A 10,883-nucleotide genomic window follows, 5' to 3' on the forward strand; every position below is an offset into this window, starting at 1 on the left:
GATGCCGTTTGTGGTTCTTCGTGCCATCAGGTCTACATATACGATCTGTACCTGCATTTTAGAATGCCTGTGGGACTCATTTTCGAACGTGAGCTCTGGGCGTGTGGGAGGCTCAGAGCTTAAGGCGACCTGCTCCTCTACGTGGCAACGTGGAAGTCTCTGCCTTTCATTGCAGCCAGCCGGCCACCTGCCTCAGACTGCTGCCATCTTTCCTACCCATCTCTCAGCTTCACACGAGGACACTGCCTTCACCCACGGGTGTCTCCTGCCTCTGGTGAGAAGACAGAAGCAGGTACACGTGATGTTGAGCAATTGCCTTGCGATTAACTGGATGCTCACGTGTGCTGCGAGCATCGCTAACTCAGGCTAAGCGTGGTGTTTGGGGGGACAGGTGTGTTAGGACATTCTGTGTTTCCAACTGATGATGGGATTATTCGGGGCACCATGTGACTTTACAATTTTAGACATTTTTACAAATTGTGTCTTTCTGAATAAATCATTCCGTAATTGCTCCTGCTTCAGTGTTATGGCTTGAAGTGTCTCCATGGTGACACATGCTGTCACAGGTCCTATAAATCCTTTTCCTCTCTAGTATTTTCACTGGCTGAATAGAATGTAGTTTCTGTTTCTCGCTTGAAGTTAATTTAGTATGTACAGATCACATATGTATATAACTACAGCAGTGAGCATTTTGAAATCTTGTACAGATTTTTTGGGCATATCTTTGAGAGTTTTTGTGAGCTGCTTAGAAACTGAGTATGTATGTATTTCCAATCCAACCAAAACAAGGGAGAAAAACTAAAGAAAACCACAATGAGATGTCATCTCATACCTGTGAGGACAGCCCACCCCAGAGACCCAAAACTCCAAGTACTGTAGAGAAAAAGGAGCCTTCCGATACCGTTGATGGGAAAGTGAGCTTTCCACTGGGCTGGGTTCACAAGGCTGACCTTTGAACTGCCATATTGTCCAGCAATTCCACTCCTAGGCATCAGCCCAAAGGACACAAAAACACGAACTGAAGATCTGCGCTCCACGCTCACTGCAGCAGTATCCACAACAGCCCAACAGGAGAACCCAAGAGCCCAAGCAAGTCACCTGGGCTAAGCCGTGGCATGCACGCTGGACGGGTCACTGCTCAGCAACAAAGCATGAGCGTTGGCCACTGACGACAGCATCCATAGAACAGGAGGGATAGTGACAAGTGAAATAAGTCAGAAGGAGAATGACAAATGCCAGGTAGTTCTGCTGATGCGGAACACAGAGAGACAAAGCCAAGAGACAGACAAAACAAGCCAAAGCAAACCCTAGAAATTTAACTGCAAAACAGTCTTCTGGAAGGACAGAGGGGAAGAACCAAGTGTGGAAGGAGCTGGTGGAGGGTGAGGGTGTGGCTTGGCGACGCCATCCCAGGAGATGCGAACACAGCTCTGCATCACACAGGGCTTATTCATAAGCCAGTTTACCACCACAATCAGGAGAGAAAAGCGAGTATGTGTCTGCAGCGTTATCTCTGGGAGTCATACAGGCCACTGTCCAGCTCCCTTTTGCGCCTACTCAGCTTCCCCTCTGCCCACTACACCCCTCTTGGGGTGCGGTGGAGGGTCCCTCCCCGGCCACGGGTCCTCCGATCTGCTGTCTAATCCGGCGGCTACATGGGACTGCATTTCTATTCATAAAGAAGCAACCCCATAATAGCTAATTATTATTTGTAGAACACATACATTATAGAACATTTAAAAATAGTTTTCCATTTCTTTTGTTTTAAATCTGCCCTGCCATTTTCCTATCCAGTGTCATCTTTAAGCATTTGGATCTGCTGCAGTTTCTCGGACGACGCAAACCTGTGAACCGGCATCCACAAGTGCAGACTGGAAGACAGAGCTTGGCGGGTGGTTGCTGCCGTTTGTTTGTGGGGACCCCCACGCTGGGTGCTTATCTTCAAGAACTCTGAATTAAACAGTTGAAGCGTCTTGGCCTGCCCCTCTCTACAGGGTGTTTTGTCTCGCTGGGATCCCCATGGCTCCGTTACAGCCAGCGCCACTTGTAATACTGTTTGTGCTTGGCCATCTCCTCCGCTCCCCAGAAATCATGTCTCTGAGCACTGCAGTGACAGCGGACCAGTGGTGACCAGTTCTGAGGTGCGATTTTCACCTCCATTCGGCAGTCCGATGGCTGCAAAGCAGATTTCACATTCTGACAGGGACCGCAATTATTTTCAATTCCATTCTTTCACTGAATGTGTAACCTTCAACAGAGCTGGTAATTTGTGAGCATTTCAGTGAAACCTCCACTCTGTACAAGCTCAAAGTCCCCCATGACAACGACAGACAGGTGCCAAGAAGGCAGTGACCCCGCACAGTCCACGCCTTGGGGCCCGCTGGCCCCTGGGCTTCCCATCCCTTCACTGCCACCCCAGGGAGCCTCTTTTCTTGCTAGCTCATCTATATCTGTATAATGTTCATGTTCCATATCCACTTTGCACAAGTGTTATAGGTTATTTTAAAAGGAATGTTTACCTTGAAATGTAATTGATATGCGAGAAGAACATTCAACATCTACTCAACTTTTTTATGGCCTCATACAGGAGTTTTGTTTTGAAAACTTTTTTTAAAGATTTATTTATGCATACAGAACTGGGGTACAGGCCAGAGGTGTAGGGGGTGAGATTCACCAGAGACAGATTGGGGAGCAGAACAGGCAGATGGACCAAAATACACTGCTGAAGGGAGCAGCGGGGAGAAAGGAGATGACTGCTGCGCCCTGTGGGTCCCTCCCTGGCCGGGGATCGAACTTTTGCTGCAGGGCTGCAGACAGCCACATAAAGCTGTGCTTTGTTGTGCCATCAGGGAGAGCCCTTACCTGTTTTTAAATAAAATACACAGAACATCCTGACTTATTGAAACTATTTTAGTTGTAAGGTGCAGTGAAATACTAAAGCAATGAAATTAATGGAAAATTACATTTTTTGGAGATATAGAAAACACGCAAAATATAACTGACATTCTTGGCAATTAAATGAATATATGGAGGACAGATTCTTAATTTAATATGGATATGGGAATCAGGTAATAGGATTCCTTGCTAATTTGGACAACACAGTTTCTGAAGAAACTCTGAACAAGTCAGTACCCAAAGCTGCAAGTCCTGTGTGTCATAGTTACTGCTCCCAAATTCTTGCCAAAAGGTGAGAGGTGGCGGCGTGAGGACAGGGCCGAGGACGGCAGGCTGAACACCTGGGCTCACAGGACGTGGTTGCTGTGACCGAAGCGCCAGTCTGCATGACCCTGGACTGTCAGCAACCAGCCCTCATCCTCCCGCACGCGCAGGGGCCACAGCCTGCCCAAGCACCTTTGAGAGGGAAGAGATGCGCCCCGCAGCAGACTGAGGCACGTGGGGTGGCGAAAGATGCTGCTCCGAAGCAGCTCCCATCACTACGGACGTGAGGCTCGGTTCGGCCATTTCACACAAGGCTCTATACTCACTTATGGCTGACTCCTGGTGGTGAGTGAGCATTACTGATTTTTAAAGAAATGTAGGTCAGTTCATTCTGAGATGACAAAGGTACTATCTTCACTTATTTTCAGAATTATTATGCCTTTTTATTCCACACCCAATATTTTGTACAATCTCAGATTTTTCTAAAGGCTCTCAGGAGACTGGACTCTGCCTCACCAGTTTCTCAGGCAGACCATTTTGCCTCAAGACCACATTTCCACCTGCTCCATATCAGCTGTTGAGAACACAAAATGCTGCTTAAAAGCCCCCTGCCATAACCATCCCGCAGGACATTAGCGATGACTGTTCCCTGCCTCCTGCCTGGGTTTGTGCATGGGGACGTGCCTGCTCCGTCCTCCCTATCTGGGCTTGGGCGAGGGGCATACTATTCGTGCTTTTCCTCTGCACCTGCTGTGTCTTGGCACTGAGATGAGCAAATCCAAGTCACACCGCATCTCCCTGAAACACTCATGGAAAACGCGTGATGAGCCGAGAGCCCAGGGAGACCGAGGTGCTGGAGGCCTGCATTTCCCTAAAGCTGCCTTTTCCCAAGTGCCTTCTGGAACATGCCTCAGAGCAACATGTGCCTCAGACTGGGGAGGGGGAAAAAAAAAAAAAAGCCTTTCATAAGCTTAGTGGTAGCCATTATGCACAGAATGTCCAAGTAAATAAGATAACTCTGGTGACAACACAGTCTCAGTATTTATTTCACCTCTTACACTATTCTGCAGTTCCTGTATCTTCACAGCTGGTGATCGGTTAATATTAGCATCTCTTCCCCAAATGTTCAATCAGGTTTGTATTAATTCTAGAGCGGCGCAACTGCTCACAAATGTCCAGAGATGCTTGGGGGATATTCAGGGCAGCCTGGAGCAATAGGATATCCATCTTTTCTGTACATGTTCTCAAGGTCAAAATCTAGCAACACAAGGTCTCTTGAAGGTCACGAATAGAACATCAAAGTCATTGGGAAAACTGCTTCATTTGTCTTCTCTAGAAGTGTGACTAAGGCCAGGGGCATCTGTCCCTGGCCATCACACTAGCAAGGATTGCTGAAGACTCTCTGTCCCTTGCATGTGTCCAGAGAGCCCATATCATGTCGCGAAACCAGGCAAGAGCAAGAAAAGGAAATCTCAGAACAGAAAGGCAACATCTTAACAGTCTGGAGGTGGATAAAATTCCAAAAAGTAAGAAATCATGGCACCGAGAAGCAGCCGACAAGTCACAGCCTCTTTCTGGAGACAAGGGTGTTGATGCTGCTCCCGCTGCCACTTCCCCAAGCCACAGGGGACTTTGGGGTGCTTCCCCCCAAAACAACCCCAAACCCAGCCCCCTTCCATTTCTGATTAACAGTTTTCTCCACATTGTTAGTGTATTTGAGAAACTTCATTTGGAGCATACAATTTAAAGCCCAAACAAGAAGAAAAACCTCCCTCTCAGAGGCTTTGAGTCGAGCTCCTTCGCGGGGTCTGAAAGGAAAGAAGCCATTAGCTGCGTTAAGAAGGATGACCCGCCTCCTCCCGAAGACAGCCGCGCTGCACTTTTGATCATCGCTAACAGGCCTCATTTGTACTGCTTCCTTTAATGTTCCTCATCGCACTGCACCTCCAACTAAGGGAGATTTTCAGGTTTGAAAATCAAGCCTTGAGCTAGCGAGGGCCACGCAGATTGATAAGTAAGCGGGAGGCCTTATTAGCGGGGGCGGAAGCGCGGCAGACGCTCTCAGCACCCGGCCACCATTTCTGCGCTCTGCTCTTCTCCTAGGTCCAAGCTCCCGCTCTGTGGCCTCAATCACTCTCTTGCTGCCTGCAGAAGCTCCTCATTAGCATGGAGCAGCTATGAAATACTAACGGAGAAATTATTCCTTCTTCCGAATAAGACACCTCGGACAATGTGCTCAGTGTATTTCCAACTTGCACTGCTTGCTTCAATGAAGAAACTGTCTATTCAAGCAGCACTGGAAAGGTGGTGGACAGGCGACTCTCAAGACACAGACAGCCAATGATCTGGGTAGTGAGTAGATTACGTTTCATCACGACAGGCATCTGCACGGGTAATGTCCACAGATCTACAAGGCACAGTTACCCACCCTAACACCCACCAGCCTGCTGAAACCCTGACACAGTTTGCAGATGATTAACGGTCTTGACAGATATTTATAATTTTCTCCCACTGAGTGACCAGGTAGGAGTCTGCAGGTATAAACTATTCCATCACAGCAATAAGATATGGCTTATTTCAAATACCCAAAAACACCCGATCAAAAAAAAAAAAAAGGAAAATATGGTAAATACAATGGGATTTTCTTTTTCAAGGTGTCACAGAATGAACTACACACAATAGAACTTAAAAGAAGATTAAAATGCAAATATCCACTTGAATATCCACGTTCACAATTTCTAGAATGCCAGCACCGCCTCCTGCTGGCCCGGCCTCCGCCATGAGAGTGCCGGCCGAGGCCAGCTGCCATTTCCTCTCGCAGCAGCGTGCGAGTCTCCGTGTTACACACCGCGGCAGACACGTTAAAGAACATGACCAGAGACGCATGCTTTCGAGTTGGACCGCCACCAGCGTCCTACCAGACAAGCCTAAGCCTCATCAGCTCTGCAAACGCAACCACGGAGATGCCTCTGTGAGCCACGAGTCTGCTTTCTCCGAGGACCCGGGCACTGGAGCTTCTGCAGCACCTCCAGCTCCCGTCACAAGCACACACGCGGATGTGGGGACGGATCCAGCACCATGATGGCACGTGACCCTCCCGACCACATGAAGAGGTCACCGCTCACAGCCACGGGGCACTCACGGGAGCTGGGGGGTGGGCCGGGAAGGCCCCACGGCGCCCACAGAGGTGAGTCCCGAGACCCGCTTACCTTCTCTCCTTTTCCTCCCGACAGAGTAGGACTGAACAGACAAACCCAAAGGGAAGCCACATAATTGACACGAAGGAAACCAGTTCCACTCTCTTGCCTTCCACAAAGACCAAACCAGACGCGAAATGAACCGAGAAGCTGACCTACCCCGTCTGCGCCGCGCAGGGTCCGAGGCCAGTAGCTGCCCGTGGACGGTGGCCTTTGTCCCGTTCAGAGTCACAGTTCCTGGACATGACACTTTCCATCTGTGAAAAAAAGAAGTCGCCACATTTAGCACGGCCTTCTGAAGTGTGTAGCAACACAGTGTTCTATGTGCGGTGGTTGCAATGACACCAGAACACATGACATCAGGCAGAAGAAAATGTACTCAAGCTTCCTTTCCATCTAGCCAGGCTGTTGTATTAGATGCATTATTTAGGAGATTTGCACGCTCTACATGAGGGTCTTCTTCAAATAAGGCATTTTAACGGCAGTAAACTAGTCTTCATCAGGCAGCACATGGCAGTTCGCAGGCACCGTTTGTGATTTTGTGCAATGGGGGCCTCTCTCTAGTTCAGGACCAGTGCTCAGGAGTCGCCTATCGGTGGGGTTCGGACAAAAGAAACCATCCTCTTCTAGGAAGTCACCAAACTCCCAAAGGGGTAATGTGTGTGACGTGCACTCACACCCACAGAGCCTGCAGTCTGTGTTTCACAGAGAAGAACCCAGAATTCAATGAGAAATAAGCTTGGGGCAGTGACAGGCCCGATGCAAGCAGACGTGGGGCTGAGGCCACTCTACGGTGAGAGGAGGCGGTTTTGGATGTAACTAAAACAGAGACACCACTCACTGCTGACAAGTAACCCAGCTGCAAGCTGGGGAAAAGCTGGACATGGACAGAAGGGGAGGCGGCAACATGTAAGTTCTATGTCATCTGCCAGCAACACACGTTCCAGGGAGTTCAGTCCTATAAAGCCCCACAGAGGCATTTTCCATCTCCTATCCCTCCTGCCCATCTCCTCCGGGAATAGCCAGTCCCACGCATGGGAACCCTCAGTCTGGACTCTGGCCCTAGAGCATGTGGGATAAGGAAGATCATCTTGGCTTTTGACACCCACAGACCTATCCCTGGAAAGGCCACAGTGCTCTGCAAATCAAGAATCTTACATGAAATACAATTTCCAAAGCCTGGGAAAATTCCACAAAGATACGAACATGTCAAGAAAGACAGGTCGCGGCAACAATTCCCCTGGCAGCCTGAGCAGCCGCTATCCTTGGTCCTGCCTGCCCTGCCCGCCTCAAAGACCTGCCTTCTTCACCAGCTAGCCACAGCCCAGCCCCAAGGCCCATCTGTTCCTCACCTGAAAGGATTTTTAACAGATCTTAAAAAGCAGTTCATTTGAAATGAAATTATTTCCTCCACACAGAACATAAAAACTACAGCCTTTTGAAATAAATTTTGTATCCTAGGACAGTTTTAAAACTTGAGAAAATGCAGATAAATATTACAGTAGTATGTATGTGCTGTATATCAAGAAAGATAATCTCCCTCTGTGACTGTGAAGATGAACACTATTGTATTCTTTTTAGGCACTTTTTTGGTATTTATTAATGCTTAATAAAATATTAATCACAAGAAAAATAGAGGTTTGGGCCAGAAGTAGTTATTTTTTTTTCTTTTTTTTTGTGCACCATACCGAGCAGACTGAGCTAATAATGCCAACAGTTTGACATCCCATTAATGAAGGCAGTGGAGTTGGGGGTTGAATTCCCATTCTATAGACTACGTGAAGAGGGCTAACTTCCAAGGAAATGTTGACTCTGGCAAGCCTACTTCAAGTCTAAAGAAATTTGCTTTCATTAACGTTAGCGACATCTTTCAAAGGGCAAATGCCTTCCAATTATATCTACCCTTTATGTGCAGGTTAGAATTATAATAGTTCTTAATCATGAAGCCTGCTCAGATAGCGACATAAGGTAACGCTTGGAGTAATGCAGCGAGGCTCGGCGAACGTGGATAACTGAGAAGCGCATTTTGTGTTTTCCATTTAGCATTTCCGTGGTTAAGGGGGCAGGCTTGATTCAAAGCCAGACTCACCACCAGCTTGTCACGTGACTGAGGGAAGTTCCTTCACGTTTGCACACACCCATTTCCCCAGTCAGGAGACAAGGGTGTTAACAGCTGTAGTATGGCATTCTCTTCTGAGGCTAAACAGATGCTAAGTGCTAGTCATATACATATTATTTATTATTAACATTATTTTCAATATTTAGAGAGTTCCTTTGTGCCAGGCATCTTTTTAGGTTGAATAAAGCATTCAACACAACCTAGCCAAATCCCTGCCCTTGTGGAGCTTATATTTCAACAGGGTCAATGGTTAAAGGTCACTGAACAGAAGGGAAAAACGTTGGACTTAACTGAGGGGCACTGAGAGGGAAACAAAGCAGGAGACGCTGGAGCGGCTGAACTTGCAGCGGGAACGGCCGGCCGGTGCCAAGCTCGTCTCTGGCCTCTCTCCCTGTAGGGCCGTGCTGGGCACGGGCAGGGCAGAGCCCTGCGGGGCTGCTGGAGGGACGCGAGCTTCCTTTCTCTGCCTCTGTCAAGGCCCTCCCAGCCGCACCCTGCCCTGGCAGAAGTGAACGTTCCAGCTGAAGTGGCTAAAGCGGTTTTTTTAATCCCCTGCCCTTGGGGAAACCAGTCTTATCTCCTCTCCCCCGGAGGGCCCTCGCACAGCTGGTAACTCCTGCTCCACAGCCCCCCTTCCTGCGAGCAGGCACCACCACCCAGCAGGGCCCCTGGCTGGGGGCGCCCCGGGGAAGCCTGGCCCAAGTTAGCACTTCCGTGGCTCTAAGCTCTATTTTCCAACCGGGCTGGCAGTCCCGCCCTTGAGCCCTGCGCCTGTGTGTCCTCGGTGCCAGCTTTGGTGACGCAGCCACAGGGGTGTTAGCTGGCCAGGGATGTTTCTCCCAGGCCTCCCTCCCGGGGACGGCTCCCGTGCAGCAGGCCATGACCGAGCCCCCAGGGAAGCCCCAGCCTTGCCGAGAGAGGGGGGGTTGCATTCTAGACAGACGCACTGAAGGGCGAAGGCCCGGCAGGATGGGGCCCGCACATGAGAACGGCAGTGGACCTGTCCACGGCGTGAGCCAGGGCAGCGGCGGGAGCTGAGAACCACGGGGTTCTGGCGGCCAGAGGGGTCCGGCAGTGGCACCTTGGACAGAGTGGGAGCCGCACAAGGCGGGGTGCGGCAGGTCACTGACAGGCTGCCCCGTGGGTCCGGCCTGGCGCCCGCCTGCCTGAAAGGCCTCGTGGGGTCTTTCCTGAGCCAGGCGTGGCTCGCGGAGGGGACTGGAGGGAGGACTTGCTCCCTCCATTTTCACAGCTCCCAAGACAAGAGTAAATATGTATCTTCTGTGAAACACAATGTTTTTAAACTGAATCTGAATTATTTAACTCTAATCTATAATAAATGTGGTAAAACATACAGGGAATTTGAGTAAATAGTAATAAAAGCAGATATAGATCAGCATATTTACCATGAAATCCAAGTGTTATCAATAATTGTTAAGTAAACGTTGGCTTTCTTTTCTAGTTCCATAAAAATCACTAAGATTTGAAATTTTTCAGTTTCGTGTCTTAAAAAAATCTTTGGGCCCTTGACTGAAGATTTTTCCTTTCATTAAAATGGTATTCATGATTGCCGGCTGGGATTTATTTCAGACAATGAGAAGGAAATTCAGGCCACAGGTCACGGGGCTGGGCTGGGCCTCCGACGTCAACGTGGCCCCTCATCACGCCTCACGCTTTACACGGCCCTTCTAATTTGATCACCTTTTTAGTCATGGCACCAGTGGGACGGGCCAGGGGCCCTCTGGCACTGCCGAGCTGGGGCCAGACACCTGCATCTGTGCGTGGGGCTTCTCTGGCTGGCCTGGCCGCGGCCCGTGTCACACCTGACACTGCTGAGCCAGTGCAGAATGCAGGTGCATTTTCTTGAGACTTGCTAGTTAGTTGCATCATTACAGGTGACCTGTGGCTGATGCTCTCCACCTGCGCCCCAAACCAGACTATGAGCAGAAGGGACATCTGCTTATTGTGACACATGCAGGAAAAGGGCCCCTTGAACTTCACTGCAAGTCGTTTCACAAAAAACACACAAGACATTCATTTTTGTGTTTGTAAGTGTTAGCCTGGGCAGGCTTGAGCCCATGTCCACTGAAGCCCACTCAGCGGTGTGTCAAGGCCCGAGCGCTGGCTTGTCCATCCCCGTCTGCATGGGGCCTCGTCCAGATGAGAGCCCGTACTTTCTCATTACACGTCTAACAACTCCCAAAGGCTGTCTGACGCCAAGAAACGGCAGGGCCTATGAGGTGCCACAGAACCCAGTGCAGCACACCCGCCTGGGACCTGGGGGGCGTCTGGGCAACCAGAGGCCAGGGGAGGAGGTTCTGGCTTAGAGGCTCGAAGGAGCCGCCCTGCTGAGCGTCTGCTCACTGACGCCATAGCTCACTGTTGCGCCAAGGCTCTGCATTTGCCAC

The sequence above is a fragment of the Condylura cristata genome, unplaced genomic scaffold (assembly GCF_000260355.1).
Source record: "Condylura cristata isolate star-nosed mole 26May11 unplaced genomic scaffold, ConCri1.0 scaffold00016, whole genome shotgun sequence".
Classification (NCBI taxonomy): Eukaryota; Metazoa; Chordata; class Mammalia; order Eulipotyphla; family Talpidae; genus Condylura; species Condylura cristata.